The sequence below is a fragment of the Glycine max genome, chromosome 5, assembly GCF_000004515.6.
Source record: "Glycine max cultivar Williams 82 chromosome 5, Glycine_max_v4.0, whole genome shotgun sequence".
Lineage (NCBI taxonomy): Eukaryota > Viridiplantae > Streptophyta > Magnoliopsida > Fabales > Fabaceae > Glycine > Glycine max.
This window is the reverse complement of record NC_038241.2, coordinates 28307787-28331841: the sequence shown is the minus strand read 5'-3', so window position 1 is coordinate 28331841 and position 24055 is coordinate 28307787. Positions and strand designations below refer to the sequence as shown.

Here is a 24055-nt window from a genome sequence, read left to right as displayed (position 1 = left end):
TTTGAAATGTAAAAAATATTTTAGTGTCACCATTAAATTTAAAAGTAACACTGTTAGTGAGGTACATTGTTGACAATTTTAGTGCCACATAAACTATTCAATGTGACAAATTGTCTCAGATTGTGACATGTAGACCGAACTTTAATGCAAAATTTCTTCTTCACTTGCTTCTTCTTCTTCACTCTAATTAGTAGCATTCATCTCTGAACTAACCTTCAGCACTGCAAGTAAACGTGATATAGCATTAAGGCTAAACAAAACAAGTTGCGAAAGAAATCACCAACATTTTGTGAATTAAAAAACAATAAATGGAATTAAACTCTGTGAAGGATATCAGTAGCATTGAAGACCTCGCTGAAGAAGTTTCTAGAAGAAAGATGCAAAGCCTGATACCACTCCTTGGAGAAAAAACCCGAAACTCAGGATCCAAGTGTGGATTCTTTTTATAAGGAATAGTTGCAACACAATTAGTCCAATCTTGTGACCGAACCAGTTAAGAAACAAAAAACGACGATGAGAGAAGCAAAACGCACCGAACCAGTTAGTCCAATCTTATGACCTCTATAGTAATTCGACACCGTATAGCGTGAAGAAGTTGACAACATTGTCGTTGCGGTTGCACTGGACGACGTGAATGACGTAGAAGCGTAGAAGAGAAGTCTCCAACTTAGAGAGCGTGGAGGCAAGCGGCGCGTCGGAGGAGGAAGAGAGGTAGTGCTTGAAGAAACCGAGGAGCGCAAGGAGGCAATCAGCGTGGAACTTGGGGACGTAGAGGGAGAAGATTAGGTCGAGGATCTTGTCGACCTCGAATCCTTTTCCGATGTCAGTGCGCAATTCGGCCTCATAAGATTCGAGGGTGTTGGTGAAGCTGCGGAACACCATAAACTCCCTCACAAGTCACAAGCTTCTCCGTGTGCTACATCTTCTCCATCGATGCGTGTTTGGTTTGAAGAGTAGTAATAGTTAGCACACAACTCGTGCCTCGACGTGTCTTGACCGTGAATTGGGATTGTGAAACTATTTGGAATTTACATACTGTGTGACGGAGGCCCTCACTTCCAATCAGCTAAGCCGATTCATTAGGGGTGGGGTGGATAAAGTGTAATTCGAGCAATAAGGGTAGTGAAACGTAATAAATTTTACTGATCAAATCAGTTTTTTTTTTATTTTAATTTTTTGAAAATTAAAAACAATTTTGGAAAAAGAAATCAAATGTTAAAAGTAGGGATGTTGCAGTTATCTATTATGAAAATAAATGGAAATAAAGGGAAATAATTGCTCAACTAATTAGAGTGAAGAAGAAGAAGCAAGGGAAGAAGAAAATATTTGATAACTTTTTAAATTTTGCATCAAAGTCCGGTCTACGTGTCACAACCTGGGATAATTTATCACGCTGGATAGTTTATGTGACACTAAAATTGTCAACAATGCACCTCACTAACGACATTACTTTTAAATTTTAACAAAAAGGGTTAAAAGTTAGAAATAAAATATCTATTTACTCTTTATCTTGTTTCCATAAGATCTAGTGTGATACTTAACAAATCCCATTCAACAAAATCCAAGTAAATAAAGAGGCTTCTTGAGTTAAGTTGCAACGAACAGAACACTCCCATGGCGGTTTTGTCTTCGAGCTCTCACACATCCCTTCCAAACCTTTCCAAATTTCCCTTCCACAGATTCAGTTTCCATCCCCACCACCTAAATTTACCTCCTTGGCCCTCAAAACCAATGCCAAAGAGTCCCTTATCGCTCTCAACAACTTGCAAAGGCCGCAACGTGTTCAGTGAAGAGTTCAACGGAAGCGTGGCGGAAGAGGAGAGTTACAACTCAATGGACAATAAGCAATTCGTGCGTTGGTTTCGCGAGACGTGGCCTTACTTGTGGGCCCACCGTGGGGCCACCTTCGTCGTCATCATTTCCGGTGAAATTGTCACTAGTCCCTTATTGGATCCCATTCTCAAGGCACCTCCAAATTTTTCAACTTCTTTTTTTTATTGGGTCATTCATACATAAATAAAATATATAACCTTCTTTTTTTTTGTTTTTATAAATATCACATGTATTATTTACTGGAAAAAAATTACTAGATATGTGTGTCTAATGTCTATGATCCGACTAATCTCTATGTCACTTAATTCAGTTTTTCAATTTGCGAAAATGAATTAATGAAGCTCAATGAGGTGTTATGTAGAGATTAGTTGGAACCAGGTTTTGGACCATGTAATAATTTCTCCTATGGAAGGCAATGTTCGAGCCAAGTAGGATCACTCTGGTGAATAACTATGTATAAAATTGTTAAATGTATTTTTCAAAATAATAGAAGAAATTTTTTCTACTCGCTGCACCGTTCAATTGTTCCCCATATTTAGCTATGTAATGTGGTGCGTGCTGCAGGATATAGCCTTCCTTCATCACCTGGGAATCCGGTTTGTTCTTGTTCCGGGGACCCATGTCCAAATTGACAATCTTTTGCTTGAGAGAGGTGAGCCATACATGCAACACAAGGAAATGAAATCATCATGGTTTGAATGTGATTGGGTGCTAGTGGCTAATTTTCTTAATGTAGTGAAAGGGACATATTATTATCACCTTGTGCTGTTACTTACCAACACCACAAGAGAGAAATGAAATTTTAGCTAGTGAGCATGAGCATTGACTAGTGATGTTGCTGTTTTGTAGGGAGACAGCCTAAGTATGTTGGTCCATATAGGATAACTGATGACGAGTCTCTGGCAGCGGCAATGGAAGCAGCTGGGAGAATAAGATTGATGATTGAAGCAAAGCTTTCTCCTGGACCCTCCATTTACAATAGCCGTCGACATGGTGGCAATAGCCGTTTGCATGAAGTTGGTGTCAGTGTTGCAAGTGGGAACTTTTGTTGGTTTTGAGGAGGAAATTATAAAAAACAGAGGAGAGAAGAGAGACAATACGTATGCGGAGGAAATAGAATTATTCTATTCTAATTCAAATAGTTCTCAACAGCGATACAATAAATAGCAAAAGATAAACTAATTAGATAACAAGATATTAGCAAAACAGAATATTAAAACTAACTTGCTCCTTAAAGATAAGAACCACTTATTTGACTAGGCTAATCCATTAAAACTGCCTTACTCCTAAAATATAGGAAATCAAATTATTTACTAAATCCTATTTTAAAAATTGAAAAATAAAATATTATGCAGTTACAAAAGTATATCTTCAACACTCCTCCTTGCTTTTGGAACTGCAAACTCCAATTCTTTGAGTTCAAATTTGTTGATAGGTAGTGACTTTGTAAACATGTCAGCCAGTTGATCTTTAGACTTACAATAAATTAAGTTCACTTCACCACTTTGTTGCATCTTTATCAAATAATAGAACTTGATGTTGAAATGTTTAGTCTTCCCATGACACACGGGATTGTTTGCAATAACAATGACTACTTGATTGTCAACAAAAATTTCAGTTTTGTTCTTTTGAGCAAATAGAATGTTTGACCTTGTTGAAGTGAGATACATTAGATATCCAATCAAGCTCCCATAATATCCTTCATCAATGTTATCAACACCTTCTTTCTTGCTAAACTTCTCCTTTTGATTCATTGGAGTGCTAACAGATTTGCATTCCTCCATTTGAAACTTCTTCAAATTTACTTTTGCATATTTCCTTTTTTTCATGTTTAGCATTCTTTCAAGATGGCAATGATCAAGTCTCTGGTGCCAGAGTTCCGTGGGTGTGACTTGAGTGAAATAGGCTGTATGTTCCTCCTCTGCTGGATCAAATGAGAAGCTTTTACCTTTCATTTTAACCCTTAGAACTTCCCGGCCAAAATTGTCATAGATAAAGCAATGTTGATGTTCAAAGGACACTTTAAATCCCTTTTTAATCAACTGACCTATGCTTAGCAAGTTTTGGTCAATGTTAGGTACATAAAGAACATCTGATATTAATTTGATACCTGAACACGTTGAAATTGCAACAGTTCATTTTCCTTTTACAGGAATATAGCCACCATTCCCAATTCTGACCTTTGAGACATTAGTTGGCTTCAAATCTTTGAATAAAGTCTTATCATATGTCATGTGGTTCGTACAACCACTATCAATCAACCAACTTTCACTTGATTCACTACTCAAGAAGCATGTGGCCACAACCAGTTGGTCCTCCTCTTCTTGATTAGCAATCTGAGCTCCTTCATCATGGTGATTTTTGTTGGGGCAGATCACCACTTCATGTCCTATCTGGTTGCACTTGTTACATTTTGCATCTGGTCTCCTCCAACATCTGAAAGGTGCATGACCTTTTTTGCCACAATGCTGACAAGGTGGATAATTTTTCTTTTTATCCTTACCTTGGTTGTTTGCACTGTTTTCGCTACTTGCTGGTTGATTCTTCTTGAAAAAATTCTTTTTGCTTTCATCAACTTCATGATGTTTGGCGGGCAAAGCACCTTCGACAACACGATCTTGCCTCATCAACCTTCGCTGCTCTTGAGCTTGCAGGGCATGTAGCACTTCTGCCAATGTGATTTCCGGCACCGTTACCAAAATTTTCTCTACAATTCTCGAATCAGCAAAATCACTTCCCAACAACTTTATCTTGTTGGCAATACCCAATAATTTGTTTGAGTATTCTTTGATTGTCTCTGACTCTTTCATCCTTTGAAGCTCAAATTCTCTCCTTAAATTTAGCACTTGCATGCTTCGCATTCTATCATCTCCAGCGTATTCCTCTTTCAGATAATCCCAAATTGCTTTGCTTTGGGTGATTTAAGAGTCATGATTCTGATGAATATCAGTTGTGAAACACCAGTGAACAAACATGATCTCGCCTTTGCCTTCTTCATCTTTCTTTCCTTGTGATTTTTAATTTGGGCCATGGTGGGATTTTCAGGCAGCGGAAATATTTCATAATCCTCTTCCACAACATCCCATAAATCCAAAGACTCCATGTAGGATTGCATTTTCACTTCCCAAAGATCATAATTCTCTCCATCAAAGATTGGAAGAGTTATGTGGGAAAAACTTGCTTCACCTTCCATGGTAGAGGTCTCGTAAGAATAAGGCTCTAATACCAATTATTGGTTTTGAGGAGGAAATTATAAAAAACAGAGGAGAGAAGAGAGACAATACGTATGCGGAGGAAATAGAATTATTCTATTCTAATTCAAATTGTTCTCAACAACGATACAATAAATAGCAAAAGATAAACTAATTAGATAACAAGATATTAGCAAAACAGAATATTAAAACTAACTTGCTCCTTAAAGATAAGAACCACTTATTTGACTAGGCTAATCCATTAAAACTGCCTTACTCCTAAAATATAGGGAATCAACTTATTTACTAAATCCTATTCTAAAAATTGAAAAATAAAATATTATGCAGTTACAAAAGTATATCTTCAACAACTTTCTTGCAGCCAAGGTTTGAATTCTGTGATTCAATTTTTTTTTCATACTATATGGACATGTTAGTTTCTATTCCCTTGTTCTGTTGTTGCGGTAACTATGACATTCAGATGTTTTCCCACTGTTTTCTGCTTCTGTCACTGTTAAGAGCAAGTCTTTTAAAACTTTTTGTTTGGCAGAGAAGAGGGGTTGTCAAAGGAGTTGATTTTGGGTCAACTGGGGAGGTTAAAAAAGTAGATATTTCTCGCATGCGTGAAAGGCTTGATGGCGACTGTATTGTTATTTTAAGCAACTTGGGCTACTCTAGCTCTGGAGAAGTATTAGATTGCAAGTATGCTTTAGAGTCTCTGATGATTACCTTTTACAACTTGGTTTTTCTTGATTGCTTCCTGACATATATTCTGTTGTTATAACATGTTTGTAATTTCTGATTCATGCTCTATTACTATTTGGCTGCTACAGAAAGCCTCAATATCTTATGTCATTCATATTCTCAATCTAGGGGGTCAGCCAGGGGCCAATGGTGAGGTTGTTGCCATGTGACTAAGTGAAAGGTTCTAATTGTGGTTCAGCCTCTCTCTCAAGGGAGTAAGGCTGTGTAGATGTGACCATTCCCAAACCCCATTATTGTAGAAGCTTCCTATCCATCATCAATTATGTTTCTTATATGAATATCTTGGCGAATATTAATATTTTTCTTTCGAGGCTAGCTTTTGAGGATTGGAGTTAGACATAGATTGGAAGAAACAACTTCATGGAGAATGTGCTCAAATAAAAACATAGGAAGTTGGTTTCTTAGGGCAACAATTAATAAAGAGATTTTATAAGGTTTTATGCAGCTATTTAGTACATAAAATAGTTGATTCTAGAACTTGACATCTTGTGGAATGTGAAAAAATACTGAGAAAATAGTGACACAAGTTTTTAAATAACCTTTTTTTATGTGAATCAGATTTACGCCTGTGTCAATGTGGTCAATTTATTTTTCTCTTGAATGTTGCTATATATAGTACTTGGATGTGATCTAACATAGGAAAAAAAATGCTTAAATACTGGATATTGATGAGTTTTGTTTTCCACAGCACCTATGAAGTTGCGACAGCCTGTGCCTTGGCTGTACGAGCTGACAAGCTTATATGCATTACAGATGGTCCAATACTGGATGAAAGTGGACACCTTATTCGTTTCTTGACTCTTCAAGAGGCAGACATGTTAATTCGTAAGCGGCTTGAGCAAAGTGAAACAACTGCTAACTATGTGAAAGCTGTTGCTGAAGAAAGTTTCAAATCTCTTAAAAATTTTAATGGGGCAGTCCATTCTTCACAGAATGGAAAACCATTTTCAGAATGTCATAATTCAACCTTTCATAATGGTGTTGGTTTTGACAATGGGAATGGCCTATCTGAGGAGCAGGGTTTTGCTATTGGAGGTCAAGAGTCACTATGTCGAACAAATGGTTACCTGTCAGAACTGGCTGCTGCAGCCTTTGTTTGTAGAGTGAGTTGATGGTTCAACTTTTCCTTTGTGTCATTGGTTATTTAGGTCTATATTGCCTTAGCATCTTGAGTCACTGAAAGTTTGAAATTTTTATTTCTATTGTCTCTTGTTCTGTTTAACTATGATAGCCAGCTCCATCTCATTACTTTTAAAAAAACCCTTATAGTTCTTAAAGATTTTATTAAAATGAATAAGACAGCATGTAGAGGGAAGTTTGCAACTATCGGAAAAATGATCAACTACAGCTCGCAGCCCTTATTCATTAATGGTGAAGCTTATATACATCTGCAACGTGAATTCTGTTACAACTGAAAAGATAACTAACTAATTCAGCCAACTAACTAACTATTTCTGTTAAAGCTGTTTATACTGCTAAGAGCCCCCCTCAAGCTGGGAATGGATATTCATCATTCCCAGCTTGTTACAAAGGGGCTGAAAGGTGGCTGGTGGTAAAGCTTTGGTGAATATGTCCGCGAGTTGCATGGAAGATGAGACCGGAAGGAGCTTTACGAGACCCGCAATGACTTTGTGGCGGATAATATGGCAATCGATCTCGATATGCTTAGTGCGTTCATGGAAAACGGGATTTGTTGCTATCTGAATTGCAGATTGGTTGTCACAATATAAGGTGGCTGGCTGAATAAATGCTACACCAATGTCTTGGAGAATATACGTTAACCATTGCAGCTCACAAGCAGTAGATGCGAGAGCTCGATACTCGGCTTCGGAGGAGCTGCGGGAGACGGTGGACTGTTTCTTTGACTGCCACGAAATGAGTGAAGAACCCAGATAGACAAGGAACCCTGTAGTGGATTTTCGAGAATCTTTACACCCCGCCCAATCCGAATCACTGAAAGCTCGGAGTTGGGGAGTCCCGGTTGCTGTGAAGAACAGCCCGGATCCTGGTGAACCCTTGAGGTATCTCAATATGCGAAAAGCAGCTTGAAGATGAATGTTGGTAGGAGCCGACATGTATTGGCTGAGTTGTTGAACAGCGTACGCAATATCTGGGTGAGTGTTGGTCAGGTATATGAGTTTTCCTATTAGTCTTCGATAGGAGGATGAGGACTCGTCGGAAAGAGAGTTGCCTGAGTTCATCTGTAACTTCATGGAATAATCCATGGGTGTCGAGTGTGGCTTGCAACCTAGCATACCTGAATCAGATAAAATGTCTAAGGCATACTTTCGTTGGCATAAATGAATTCCATCAGTGGTGCGGGCAATCTCGAGTCCCAGAAAGAACTTCAAGTCGCCAAGGTCTTTTATTTTGAATTCCTGATCCAGGAGGGTGGTGATATCTTGTATTTCCAGTATAATTTTCCCCGTGAGTATGATATCATCTACGTACACCAAGAGTATGGTAGTGACTGACTTAGTGAGTTTTAAGAAGAGAGAGTGGCCTGAGTTAGATTGTTGAAACCCATGAGAGACTAAGAAACTAGATAACTTTGTGAACCATTGTCGGCTAGCCTGTTTAAGCCCGTAGAGGGACCGTTGAAGACGACAAACAAGCTTCGGGTTTTCAACTGCAAGTCCAGGTGGAATTTGCATATACACTTCTTCTTCAAGCTCTCCATGGAGGAACGCATTGTTGACATCCAATTGTCGCAAGTGCCATTGATTTTGCGCAGCCAATGCGAGAAGAACACGAACGGTAGTGAGTTTTGCCACCGGAGAGAATGTGTCGAGGTAGTCTAACCCCTCCATCTGAGTGTAACCCTTGGCGACCAAGCGTGCTTTATACCTTTCTATGGAACCATCAGCCCGATATTTAATCTTGTAAATCCATCTGCATTCGATAGCTGTCTTGTGAGGAGGAAGAAGTGTGAGTCTCCAAGTGTTGTTCGTCTACAAAGCTTGTAACTCGGCCTTCATTGCCTTAATGCAGCAGTCATGGCGAGAGGCTTCGGCATATGATGAAGGTTCTGTGGCTGATGAGATGGTCATCACGAAGTTCCTATGGGCAGGTGAGAGATGTGAGTATGAAAGCACTGAGCTTAGTGGGTAGCGAACAATCACTGAAGCTTTTGGTGTAGATGAAGCAAGAACTTTGTGGTAATCTTGAAGGTATGTCGGGGAATGTCTTGATCGTGTTGAACGCCAAAGGTGTGAAGGGTCTTGTTTGGTTGAATGTTCATCACAGGAATGTATTGGTATTATGGGTTGTGATGAGTGACTTTCTTCTGGTAGGTCAAGGTCTTTGCCGGAAAAGGGTCTCGGAGATGGAGATGGGGTTGAGTTATCTAAGTTTAAATGTTGGGTTTTAGGCAAGTATGGAAAATGATATTCGTAAAAAGTAACATTTCTAGATACTGCAACATCGTGAGAATGCAAATCATACACAAGATATCCTTTTGTATGAGTTTTGAAACCAATGAAAATGCATGGGTGTGCCCTGGGATCAAATTTTTGCCAATTTGCTTTGATTGTGTTGATATAACACAAACATCCGAAGACACGGAGATTAGATATATCACAGGGATGTTTATGCAATTTTTCGTAAGGTGAAATGTTATGTAAGAATGGTGTGGGAATGCAGTTAATTAGATATGCAGCATGCGGCAAAGCATAACACCAAAAAGTAGGTGGTAAGTTTGCCTGAAAGAGGAGTGCTCGTGTAACGTTGAGCAGATGTTGATGTTTGCGTTCTACGATACCGTTTTGCTCTGGGGTTTCGACACACGTGGTTTGGTGTAAGATCCCCTTTGATGCATAATATTCATGCATTAGAAACTCTATGCCATTATCACTTCTTATAGTTTTAACTTTGTCGTTATATTGTCTCTCAATGAAAGCAATGAAGTTGATGATTGTATGTCGCGTTTTCGCTTTAGATTTCATAAGATGTATCCACGTGAATCTCGAGTGATCGTCTACAATAGTTAGAAAGTATTTATGACCATGCATGGATAGCTTTGAACATGGACCCCATACATCCATATGCAGTAAATCAAAGGAATGAGATGCATGCGAGCTGCTAGATGAAAAAGAGATTTTCTTATGCTTTGCATAGTGACACGTGTTGCAGACAATTTTTTTATCATTTCTCAAAAGAGGATAATAGTTTTTCATACATTGTAGCCTTTCATTTGATGGGTGTCCCATTCTAAAATGCCATAGGTCTATGGGGATGATGTTGCATCTAGGATGAGTGATGGTAGAGTATATGGCTTTGGTAGTTATCTGGTTTGGTATCAAATGGTAGAGGCCATGCTTTGCTTCAACTATACCAATCTTCATATGATTTTTCGCTTCCTGCAACACGCACGATGTGGAAGAAAAGATTAATTCATAATTATTAGAAGATACGAGTTTTGATATTGAAATAAGATTGAATGTGAAAGTGGGTATGTAGAGCACGTTATGTAAGGTTAAATTGGATGAAAGATGTACGGTTCCTATGTGAGTAGCATGAACGAGATTACCGTTTGGAAGCTTTACCGTGATCGGGCTGATTTGTGTGTAGGAATGGAGATTATGCAAAGAACAGGTGACGTGATCCGTTGCTCCCGAATCTAGGATCCAGGAGGTGCGATGTGCTTGGGTAGAGAGTGAATTACCTGGGTTCAATGGTGTGTTAACAGTGCACGAGGAGACTAATGCAACTTGTTTAGACTGCGCCGTGCTTCCTGCCGGTGGCTGCTGGATTAAGGCAAGTAATGCCTTGTACTGCTTAGGGGAGAAGTGAACAACCTCTTGTGACTCGTGTTGCTGAGCTTGATCATTTGTAGCTTTATCTTCCATTATCATCACATTGTTTACGGTGGTTCTTCCACTATACGGTTTGTATCCCGGCGGGTATCCATGTTTCCGGTAACAAACATCTACTGTGTGCCCAATCTTGCCGCAGTGGGTACACGTCTTTCTTCCATTGTTATTCTTGTTTCTTCCATCATAACTTGTAGGCATCCCATGCTTCTTATAACAAGCACTTTCTACATGACCAATGCGCCCACAGAAATCACAAGTGGTCCTCGTCGCGTTTATGGAGATGTCCTTGGGCTCAAAGTTGATGTTTGGTCTTGCGTGCCCTAGCAATTGTCTTTCTTGCTGAGCTACATAAGAAATTTTTTTGGATATGGCAGGTATAGGATCCATGAGAAGTACGTGAGAACGAATGTTAGTGTACTGTTCGTTCAAACCTCGTAAGAATTGCATGGCTCTATCTTCAAGCTTGCGTTGTGCGATAATGGTGAAAGCAGTGCATGAGCACCTGATGTTGCACGAGCAGACCGAATCAGGTCTGAAATTCTCAATCTCGTCCCAGATTACACGCAGACGAGTGAAGTACTCCGCGACTGAAAGTGAACCTTGTTTCATCGTTGATGCCTCTTGCTGGAGGTCGGGGATTCGCAGAAGATCTCCCTGCGAATACCGTGACTTCAAATCTCGCAAAATCTCCTCAGCTTTGTCCATCCAGAGTATACTCTGCAGTATGGAGGTGGCCACCGAGTGAACTATCCACGATACGACCATATTTTTGCACCGACGCCAAGCTCCATAGGTTCTATCTATCTTTAACAGTTCAGGTGTGCTTCCGTCTATGAATTCCACCTTGTTCTTGGCACTCAGCACAGTAACCATGGACCTACTCCATGAATGGTAATTGGTTGAGTCTAATACTGGGGAAACAAGAGCTATGGCCGGGTTCTCGCTTGGATGAAGGTATAGGTAGCTTTCTGTGTTATTGATTGAAGCTTCGTTCATTGTGGATGGTTGAGAAAAGAGGAAGAAAGGTATGCGCAGCAGAACTCTCCGTTAGAAGAGCTCTGATACCATATTAAAATGAATAAGACAACATATAGAGGGAAGTTTGCAACTATCGGAAAAATGATCAGCTACAGCTCGCAACCCTTATTCATTAATGGTGAAGCTTATATACATCTGCAACGTGAATTCTATTACAACTGAAAAGCTAACTAACTAATTCAGCCAACTAACTAACTATTTCTGTTAAAGCTGTTTATACTGCTAAGAGATTTGTCAAGTGACTGATTTCTATAAATGTAATGACCTCAATGTAACATTTTTTTGAGAAATGACCTGTTTTTAGTAGTCAGTTGTCCTATCATTGATTACTTATACAGAAATTCCTTGAGAAGTTACTTTTTGATATAGGATGACATTGCTTGAAATCCCAGTTATATGATGCTAATGGTATAAAATTTTTCTGTTTGTCAGGGTGGTGTTCAAAGAGTTCATTTGTTGGATGGCACTATTAGTGGAGTTCTGTTGTTAGAACTGTTCAAGAGAGATGGGATGGGAACAATGGTGGCTAGGTAGGAAAAAATTGCCCTCTATCTCATGAATTTTTTCCTTATTATGAAATATTTTTTCTGAGTTGGTAACTAGTTGGTGAGAGTAAGAGCAATATGTGGTAAGTTGTATCCTTCATTCATTCATTCATCCAACTTTTCTTTTTCTTGATTTTATTTCAGTTATTAATGTTAATAAACCAAAATTTTAGTTGGTATCCCTGTATTTGTTATATCAGTGAGATTCAAACTTGTTTGCAGTTGTATATGATGAGCTAATGGTTACATGGATGGTTGTTAAGATTGAAGGATCCAAATATTTGATTTGGATCTCTAGACCATATGTGATCATTCTTCTTTACTTTGATCAGTTAGTTGAAATAACAGGCTATGTTAGCGTTAAATACTAAAGAGAACAAACTGATTAAATTCTACCATGGCATGACAATATATTATACCCTTGAAGAAATTTTTGCTTGCTTTTATTTTTAAAACCCAAAAATAAATTAATACCAAAATGATGTTCATGGGGTTTCCAATGCTGCTGCCTACTAGCAATAAACTATATGTGGCAGATATTGTTGATGGTGTTATACATGATTGATATCATTTTCTTTTCTTTTTACTTAGTTCTATTTCTCAAAGCCTTTATCTTCATTTGCCTGCCTTCAAATAATTTTGCAGTGACCTTTATGAAGGCACCCGGATGGCTCAAGTAACAGATTTTTCTGGAATAAAAAAACTTATCCAGCCTTTCGAGGAATCTGGCATATTAGTTAAGTAGACTGATGAAGAGGTTTGCTTGATATCTTCTTCATAGCTATTGTAGAGCCCATATTATAACCATTACTGGTGATTTTCTCAAGTAGTCTCATACATTTGATTATTCTCTATTTATAGCTGCTTCAATCATTAGGCTCCTTCATTGTTGTTGAAAGAGAAGGACAAATAATTGCTTGTGCTGCACTTTTTCCTTTCTTTGAGGAGAAGTGTGGAGAGGTTGCTGCAATTGCAGTATCCCCTGATTGTAGAGGCCAAGGACAGGGAGACAAATTACTTGGTATGTTAATTGTTACACTCTCTACCCCGATATACATATTTATATAATAAAATACATGAAAATGTAGAATTACATAAAATGATTTTATTCAATAAACATAAAAGAGTTCATATGGGTAAAAAGTTCACATTTGTGTTAATCACTAAATTAAAAACTTATCAATTAAGGATATGAAAACATTTTTGACTCAAAACAAGATCGTTCAAAACTCTAGAGAATAAACTAAAGACTCAACATGTGAAACAAAAATGATAGAAACTACATGTCCAGAAGTTCATGCAATTAATACAAAAATCCCATGTCCTAATGTCACATCATATTAGAGCATTGTATCTCAGCGTCTTCTAGTACAAGGTTCTTTAAAGTCATTCTCCTAATCATTTGCTCCCACGAACACAAGGTTCGAGATCATCACAGGATCCAAACACAAACAACGCACATGGAGTGAGTTATCACATTCCTAAACAAGTAGAGATAAACGAAAGCACACACACACACACACACACACACACACACACACACACACACACACACACACACCCACACACACACACATATATATATATATATATATATATATATATATATATATATATATATATATATATATATATATAATATAAGTATAACAAGCTCAACTTAGTACAATTTTCATCATTTTACCACTCATTGCGTAATATCACTTGATCTAAGGATTTAATCACAAAATCACATTTCATACTTTTACATTAATCATGTGTTCAGAACAAATCATCTCAAGTACAACACAATATCTCATACTCACACAATTCATTATCCATCATCATATAGCAAGTCACAATGATCATTACATAAATGTTATGTAACAGATACACTAAGACTCAATTGTATATGCAATGTAATATCATGTCAGTGAAAAACCTCGTCTGGCGCCTAGGAGTACATGACAAGACATACCATACAGTGATAAATCATGTCACTTTCACTAGGTAAAATCGTAGGGAGACCAGTCAGGGTCACACTGTTTTGCGAGAATGTTCCAACCATGTGGAATCAGCACAAACTTAAAGAAACACTCAAACCGAGTGAATTTACCCCCAAGGCCTAGACTCTAAAGAGTTCATCAGGGACTCTCCCTCCTAATTCAGGTCCAACCTAGAAAATATTTTAATACACAGACTATATCTATGAACTATACAAAACACACGACTCCTCAGTTATTCTCAAAATAATTTTAACTCTTTATGTCTCAAAAAGTGATTTAACTCGTGGTTCTCACAATGGATTCCATCACAATACTCGTCGTGTATTAACTTATCGCCCTTAAAGGGTCTTACAATTGTGTGATTATACAGTTCATAACTCACAACTCAATGCATACAACATCTCAATACACATGTGATCTCACAATTTAACACATACTCAACTTATCACTTATACACAGTTCATCACACTTTCATAATTTCAAGAAATCACATTATCACGCCTTAAGCATTATATACATATCACACCATAATAATATTAATATGTTATGTTCATATGACTAATCATCTCATTAAAATAGACATTTAAAATCATATATGTACCACTGGAGTTTGAACTCTACAATACACACAACTACTTAGTTGTTTTCAAAATCATTTTAACTCATTGCGCTTCATAGTGATTCAACTCGTCGGGTTCTCACAGTGGATCTCATCACAATACTCGTTGCGCATTAGCTTGTCGCCTTTAAAGGATCTTACAATTGTGTGATTGTACAGTTTATTCACAATTCAGTGCATACAAAATTTCAATACACGTGTATCTTACAATTCAACTCATACTCAAGTTATCACATATACTCAATCTCAATCACAATGTTATAATCCCAATGCAATATATTATCACACCTCACGGATCATACAAAAATCACACAACATTAATATTTACATGACACAAAACATGCATATATTAAATCGAACTATATTATTTTCAATTTAAAAGAGTTAATGAATAATTCAACTAAAAATGCATTAAAAGTATTTATCGTTGAATCTTGATATATTAATTTCCTTCAATTTAATTTTATTATTTAAACTATTAATTCGTAATTTATTTTAACAATTCATATACATATATATGTGTTATAAGTGTTATAATCATCAACACAGAATAACCAAAACATAACAAAGAACGTTTCCAATAATCTAATTCTCATGCTAATTTAGTAAATCTTGTCGAAAACACAAACAAATTATACAAAAATGTTTCTCACAACATGGGGAGTAAAATTTCTCAAACAATTTTACATAATCATATCAAAATCAAAGGAATCAAAATCATAGGTTCAAAAACACGAAAATACCAATAGCACTCAATTTTGTCAACTAATTCGCATCATGGCATCAATTGCACTGTCAAACATAACAATCTTGTGATTATAATCATAAAGACAAAATTACAATACAGTAAACATTCCAAAATAAATCCCAATTTAATCATCTAAGGATCCTTACACATGTTCATTTTAACCCTAGTTGCGATAAATTCATCCCTTACCTTTAAGCAGACTCATGTGTATAATCCGACAGCGATAGTGACATCTATAACGGTTTTCTAAGATTCTTCATACTTTTTCTTTGGTTGTTCTGCTAGAGTTTCCAAGCATTAGAGAGAAAGAGAAGGGATTAGAGCTTTAGTTTCACTGTCTCCGTGTGAGGAGAATTTCTCTCTCTACTTACATTATTTCACTAATCCCAACGGTGAGAATGTGAGAAAATGAGTTCCAAAGGTGATGTCCAAATGTCAGAACGATCCAACGGTGAATGAGTTCGAGATCATAGTTTTACTGGGACTGGTTTGGATGCATTCAGGAAAAAATAAAAGGTTTTGGGAGAGAAAGAAGAGAAAACGAATTTGGGAGAAAGAAAGAGTGTAGAGACTATCTTAAGTGTAAAATATAACCTAGTATGTCTTTATTTTTAGCTAGGGTACTTTGAGTCTATTATTTATTCTATTTTTCTTTATTTTGTTAATTTATAAAAAGAAACTTTATTTTACTCTTTCGTTAAAAAAATAGCCAATTAAAATATTGCTTTATTTTCTAAAACATCATTTTATTCTATTTATTTTCTAATACTATGAAATTATTATTTTAATTAACAAAAATCATTTCCTCTCATTTATTTAATTTCTAAAAACTCTATTAACTTTTAAATAAAACTTTTTTTATTTATTTTACGAAAAATAGGGTGTTACATTAATGTTATTTATTGCCGCTATGGATTGACAATTAATTGACAAAGAACCAGTGATTAATAATTTGTGGAATATATTGGATTTCCAAGGTGACTTTTTTTGTTTATTCTGCTCATATTGAGAATTAAATGACTTGAAATGATGTTTATTGCAAAGAACTTTTCAGAAAGTAGCATTAGCATTAGTAAAAGGGTTTGAAACTTTAAATTATGACTTCAGTTCCCTCAAGTCTACATGCCCTTTCAAATTCATTAATAGGGATTCTACAAAAGTTCAAAACATGCCATAAATTATTGGGGGATTAAAGGACTCTTCCAAAGTTTTCATAGTCTTGTCATTTCTGATACTCAAAAAGGATCATATTATTGCACTAGACTAGTAAGAACTGATTTTGTACTGCTACTATTTCAACTACTTCTGCTCTCATATTTCAGCAACATAGTTAAACCCAGACTGCCCAATTAGACCAAGTTAAATGTGAGCTTATCCAATTAAACCTCTAAAACTGGCATTCTAAAAATGCCTATTGACCGAATGAACCTGTACTGAACTGTCAAGACCATGCAACTGCACGTGGTTTAACAGGTTCAACCAGTCCAAGGTTAATATTATTGTCCTGAAACCAAAACAGGAAATGAAAATTCAAACTTCAGACCTGTGGCTGGTTAGTGTCCTTAAACCGTCTTTCTGATAGCTACTGATCACTTGAATTGGTACTGAACTGTTCAAACCTCATTTTTAAGCACCTCTCGAACTACTATGCTAAGTTTGGCTTTTACTTTTGATGCACATATAATATAGCATATAGTTTTTTAGTTAAACCGTTAAAACAAATTGAACATGGATTCATACTTACCATTGAGTCATTTAATCAAATTAAAGTATTATAAATTTACATGAAGTTATTAATATTTTCCTTTTCTAACCTATATTATATAGTGCATGGTTAATTTATTTATACTCAAACGTGTGTTATATTTTTCTAACATATTGCTACATATGTACTTTCATGTACATATGTACACATGAAATCCTGGTTTATCCTTAAATTTCTCACAATGCCATGTAACAGTGCTAGTATTTATATTCCAACAGAACCACAGTTACAAGGAAGTTCGAATGTAATCAAAATAGAATCACTGTAACAACAGGAATTTAAAGGAACAATAAATGCGACAGCACACTGAAATTCATAAAGATTCGGCAAAAGTCATCAATGGGTCCTTTCCTGAAAGATAAAGGAACGGAAACAAGGGATGAGCTCAAATTGGGAAAGAGAAAAAGAATGTAAGAGGGAATTTGATTTCAGAGAGAAAAGGGTTCATACCACAAGCATGCCCTTCAATGATTGTAATCACACAATTTAACGCTCTCCCTCCTCTCACGTGAGCTCTTGCGCACTTCCTTGCTTTCCTCATCGTTTGACACGTGGCCATGATGCTTAACAAATTCTCCCGCCTTTTCTGAGCCCTCCTTCACACGTGTTACATTACTCATCCCTTTAACAACAACCTTGTCCTCAAGGTTGAATTCTGGATAAGACTTCTGCATTTCATCAACATCTTCCCATGAATTATCTTCCTGAATGAATGAATTCCATTGCACCTGCACTTGGGAAATCTCCTTGTCATTTCTGTGAATCACGCGAGAGTCCAAGACCTTATAAGGTAACAGAATTGGGCCAAACTCAGTAGTTGTGAGAGGCAGTGGAAAGTATTGCTGCTTAGAGTCTCCCAAGAACTTCTTAAGTAAAGATATGTGGAAAACCGGGTGTATCTTAGCTGAATCCGGAAGTAACAACTTAAAAGCAACCTCGCCAATCTTCTCAATAATTTCAAAAGGTCCAAAGTACCTAAGGCTCAATTTTTTATTCTTTCTTAAAACCACCGAGTGCTGCCTGTATGGTTGTAACTTTACCAAAACAAGCTCTCCTACCTCCAACTGAACCTCCCTTCTTTTTTTATCAGCCTGAAACTTCATATAATTCTGGGAGTGATGTAGGTTACCCTTCAGTTTAGTCAATAATGTATCACGAGCTTTCAAAATGTCTTGTAATGCTGGTGGATCATTCTCATTGTGTTCATACCTTATTATATTAGGTGGAGGCTTGCCATAAACTACTTGGTATGGAGCGATCTAATGCTATGATGGAAGGATGAATTATACCAGTATTGAGCCCAAGGTAGCATCTCCAACCAGTTTTTGGGATGAACAAAGACAAAGCATCTTAGATACATTTCCAGCCTCTTGTTAAGATTCTCTGTTTGGCCATCGGATTGTGGATGGTAAGAGGAGCTCATAGCCAAATTAGTGCCTTGTGACTTGAACATTTGCTTCCAAAAACTACTGATAAACACCCTGTCCCTATCTGACACAATTGATTTAGGGAAGCCATACAATTTAACAATGTTATGTATGAATGCTTCTGCTACAATCTTGCTGTTAAATCCTGGTTTCAAAGGAATAAAGTGAACAAATTTTGATAGTCTGTCAACTACCACCATTATGTTAGAGTAACCATGAGATAATGGTAGATTGGTGATGAAATCCATTGCGATTTCATCCCAGATCATATTAGGGATAGGTAATGGCTGAAGAAGACCAGCAGGCAACAAGGAATGAGTGACTTTGGCTTGTTGACATATGACACATTCCTGTACAAACTTCCTAATATCCTCCCTCATCTTAGGCCAGTAAAATTGAGCATTGATTCTAACAATTGTTCTAGTGGTTCCAGCATGTCCTCCCACCTTGGATGCATGAAATTCAGTCATAATCATCTTAAGCAATTGACTATCATTAGGCAACATAATTCTCCCTTTCCATATGATCACATCCTGATGTAATACATAATCGCCACTCTTCCCAGCATTGTTGCTACAGAGCTGATAGATTTTCATCAAAGACTCATCATTCTTTGTTGCAGCTGCCACTGTTTGAAGCCATGTATTTGAAGGTTCAGACCAAGCCATAGCAAAGCTTCTGGATAGTGCATCAGCAGGAATATTCTCTTTTCCTGGAGAATACTGAATTATGAAATCATATCCTATAAATTTGGGTAACCACTGCTGCTGTTCTGGAGTTTGTAATGTTTGATCAAGTAGTTCTTTCAAGCTTTTCTGATCTGTCTTTATAATGAACTTTTGACCCAGTAGGTAATGTCTAAATTTAGACAATGATTCAGTGATTGCATAAAACTCTCTAGCATAAGCAGATTGCTTTTGCATTCTTAGGGACAACTTCTTAGAGAAGTATGCAATAGGGTGTTTGTTTTGGCTCAGCACAACCCCTATGCTTGAACCAGAAGCATCTGTTTCAAGAACAAAAGGTGCAGCAAAATTAGGGATGGCCAACACTGGAGCTGTAGTAAGGGCCAATTTCAAGGCTTCAAAGGCCTTATCTGCTGTATCACCCCACTTAAATGAGTCCTTCTTTAATAAATCAGTTAGTGGTGTAGCAATGTTAGCATATCCCTTGAAAAATTTTCTATAATAACCAGTCAACCCTAAAAAGCCCCTTAATTGCTTCAAATTGGTAGGTTGAGGCCAATCTTTAACTGATTCCAACTTTTCAGTATCCATAGCCACTCCATCACCTGATAAGGTATGACCTAAGTAACCAATCTGCTGCACACCAAAGGTACATTTTGAAAATTTAGCAAAAAGTTGGTTCTATTTGAGGATATTGAGCACCACTTCCAAGTGATTCAAATGGTCCTTCCAAGAGCTGTTGTATACTAGAATGTCATCAAAGAACACCAATACAAATCTCCTCAAAAAACCCTTAAAAATCTGATTCATTAAGCTCTGAAAGGTTGCTGGTGCATTGGACAAGCCAAATGGCATGACCAACCACTCATACAAACCTTGATGTGTTCTGAAAGCTGTTTTGTGTCTATCATCCGAATTTAGGAGGATTTAGTGATAGCCAGACCTTAAATCAAGCTTAGAAAAGTAGCATGCTCCATATAATTCATCAATTAACTCATCCACTGTTGGAATGGGAAAACTGTCCTTAATAGTGATTGTATTTAATGCTCTATAGTCAGTGCATACCCTCCATGAACCATCTTCTTAACCAAAATGATTGGAGAAGAGAATGGACTGTTGTTGGGTTGGATGATTCCCTCTTTAAGCATGCCTTCCACCAACTTCTCAATTTCCTCCTTCTGACTGTGTGGATATCTATAGGGCTTAACTTTGACTGGATTTGATCCTTCTAATAATGGTATGGAATGAACATGAGTCCTAAGTGGTGGTAAGCCACTAGGAGTACTAAATACGATACCGTAAGTATGCAACAAGAGTGACAATTCAAGTTCCATGTCCTCAGGCAGCTCCAACAAAGGAAAAGAATGAGTATCTTCCTGGACAGCATGCATGCTATAAATTCCAGCAATTGCATCAGTGTGTACCATCCTCCTAATGTGTTGAAGGTGTGTTGTGGTAGGTAAAATGTTACTATCCCCTTTCAGGGTAGTGTATCTTCCCTCATATAAGAATTTTATCTACAAGGTCTCATAATCAGCTAAATGAGGTCCTATGGTCTTAAGCCAACTTGCACCCAATATTAGATCAGCCCCTGATGTAGGAAGTAAAAATACTGGTAGTGTGAAAATATTACCCTGAGCTTGTAGAGTCAAATTTTGGATCAGTACTTTAGATTCCATGTAATTGCCATTGCCAACCATAACTCTGAACATAGGAGCCTGCTCAATTGGTAGCTTCAAGAATTTAGCCACTATTGGTTGAAGGAAATTATCTGAACTGCCACCATCTATCAACACCTTCACTAGCATAGTTCCCACATAAGCCATGAACTTAATTGTGCCTACTCCTAAGCCTCCTTTCAAAGCATTCAAGGATAAGTGGTGATCATCAATCACTGGCTCCCTTTCTTCTATTATCACCTTGGATTCATTTACAGATTTCTCAGCATCCTCATCCCCCAATTGTAAGACAAAGCATTGCCGGTTTGGACACTTGTGATTAAATGAAAATTTCTCATCACAAAAATAGAATAAGCCTTTCTCCCTTCTCAGTTGCATTTCTGCAGGGCTAATCCTTTTAATGTTTGAATTCTTAAGTGGTGGACTCGAAGGGGTAGGTAAAAAGGGTGGTAGGTTTGGTTTAGGGTAGGTGAGGGTGGTTTTTGGTGTATTTTTAGGTGGTTGGTTAACAGAAGTGCCAATGAAGGATGAATTATTATATCTGGTTGAATATGTGGTGGTGGATTTAAGGGTAGGGCAATACTTTTCTTCATACAGTTTAGCTAAGGCAACGGCTCGCAAAAGGTTTAGAGGTGACATAGCAACAACATCACGTTTAATATCAACATTCAAGCCACTTATAAAACAATTCAGAATAGCCTCCTCAGTCAATCCTTCAGATCTATTAGCAAGGGACATAAATTTCAAATAGTAATCTGAAACTGAACCTGATTGCTGCAATTTAAACAGTTCAGCCATAGGTCAGTCAAAGGGTGAAGGGCCAAATTGGGACTCCAAAGCAGATGTTAAAGCGGACCAGGTGGTAACTGCCTCGATCTTCTGCAACATTTGGAACCATGGTATGACGTCCTTCTCAAAATGCATAGATGCAATGTCAACACGATCTGCATCAGGTGTATTGTGGTAATTGAAGAATTTATCCGCCTTAAATATCCATTCCAGCACCGGAGAAGAGCCATCAAAATGGGGAAAACCCAGAGAAATGTCTTTGATCGGTGAGACCATCATGACCGGAGGAACTCTCACGGTTGAGTTTGAGTTCGAAGGGCTTCCATGATTGAGAGAAGAATTTTGTAACAATTGTTGTAAGGATAACTTGATCTCTTCCATTGTAAGTTCATGAGCCTGGTTTTTAGCTTCCATTGTGGTTTGCAGTTTCTCCACCGTCGTAGCTAAACGTCGAAGATCATTGGCGTTCGTGCGTACCTCAGCTTGCAGTACCTTCATTCTGGTGTTCTTCGCCATGGAAGTCAATGAAAGCACCAATGTAACAGTGCTAGTATTTATATTCCAACAGAACCACAGTTACAAGGAAGTTCGAATGTAATCAGAATAGAATCACTGTAACAACAAGAATTTAAAGGAACAATAAATGCGACAACACACTGAAATTCATAAAGATTCGACAGAAGTCATCAATGGGTCCTTTCCTGAAAGATAAAGGAACGGAAACAGGGGATGAGCTCAAATTGGGAAAGAGAAAAAGAATGTCAGAGGGAATTTGATTTTAGAGAGAAGGGTTCATACCACAAGCATGCCCTTCAATGAATGTAATCACACAATTTAATGCTCTCCCTCCTCTCACGTGAGCTCTTGCACACTTCCTTGCTTTCCTCATCGTTTGACACGTGGCCATGATGCTTAACAAATTCTCCCGCCTTTTCTGAGCCCTCCTTCACACATGTTACATGCCAATTCATCGCTAATTTGACTTTGAAAACATTGTTGAGAATCCGAAAGTTTTGGGAATTTCATTTGTCAAAGTAGAAAATGTCAACACATATTCAATTATTCATAATACATTGACCTTCTTGATGTTACCTTACTAGGGTATTCAATCTCAAGGCATAAAACCATTGACTTCCTTTCTTTTATTTTTGCTATCTTGGCTTTGGAAAGTATTGAATCTTACTAAGCAGGTAGGTTCCTTAAGAGTATACCTACAGTTGTTGACTAGTTCTTTGTGCAATTTTCGTATCAGAAATTGTTTGCAAATATTGTATATCATCAGACCATGATAAAATTTTAAGGGTACATTGTTTCCAATGTCATCCAGAAACTACTTCTATGGTGTGGTGTGAGGTCCATGCAGTGCATAGTAAGACACCTTTTTTCGAAGCTGTTTGATTATAATATTTGGGTACTGTTGCTCTACAATAGTGTTTATCTTATGTTTTGACTGTATCTGTTTAATTTTACGATCAAATGAAACAGATTATTTAGAGAAGAAAGCATCATCTCTTGGATTTGAAATGCTTTTCTTGCTCACAACTCGGACAGCAGATTGGTACATACCCTCCTCAATGCACGTCAAGCATATGTCAATATATTTATCTAGAGTCAATGTCATTTTGTGCTTTCAGTGGATTGTTACTTACTTCATACTCTATATCTATTCTTTATTGCTGCATATGGTTTGTTAACTCCATAAATGCTTTTCTAAAGACATGAATTCCCATTGTATTGACAGGTTTGTGAGGCGTGGATTTTCAGAATGTTCATTTGATTATATACCTGAGAAGAAAAGGAAAACAATTAATCTATCCCGCAAGTCTAAGTATTACATGAAGAAGCTTCTACCTAATAAGAGTGGAATAACTGTTAGTAGCAGATTTACATCCTCTTAGCGCATCTTTTTTCTACCGGGGAAAGGTTGGTTGGATCAGGTTGTTTGGCACTTTCTTAGAGTTTAGGTAATTATCTCCTAATTATATGGTTGCTGGAAAATCAATAGCTATGACAAGTTCTCTAACACCTAGTTTTCTGTTATTTATTAGTATTATTTAATTTCCAGATTTTGAGTTATTTTCTCTCTCACCCCAAATCAATCAATGCAAGTTGATTTGCTAGTTGTTACACATACATGTTTGTATCTTCTTTACTTTAAGATACAGAAACTA

General features: G+C 37.2%; 2 pseudogenes; one reads left to right on the top strand and one right to left on the bottom strand.

The window, feature by feature from the left end:
- Window positions 1–314: 314 nt before the first annotated feature.
- LOC102666968 (WD repeat-containing protein 91-like) lies at window positions 315–897 on the bottom strand (annotated as a pseudogene).
- A 717-nt stretch (window positions 898–1614) lies between these two features.
- On the top strand, window positions 1615–23845 carry LOC100780665 (probable amino-acid acetyltransferase NAGS1, chloroplastic; annotated as a pseudogene).
- Window positions 23846–24055: the final 210 nt, after the last annotated feature.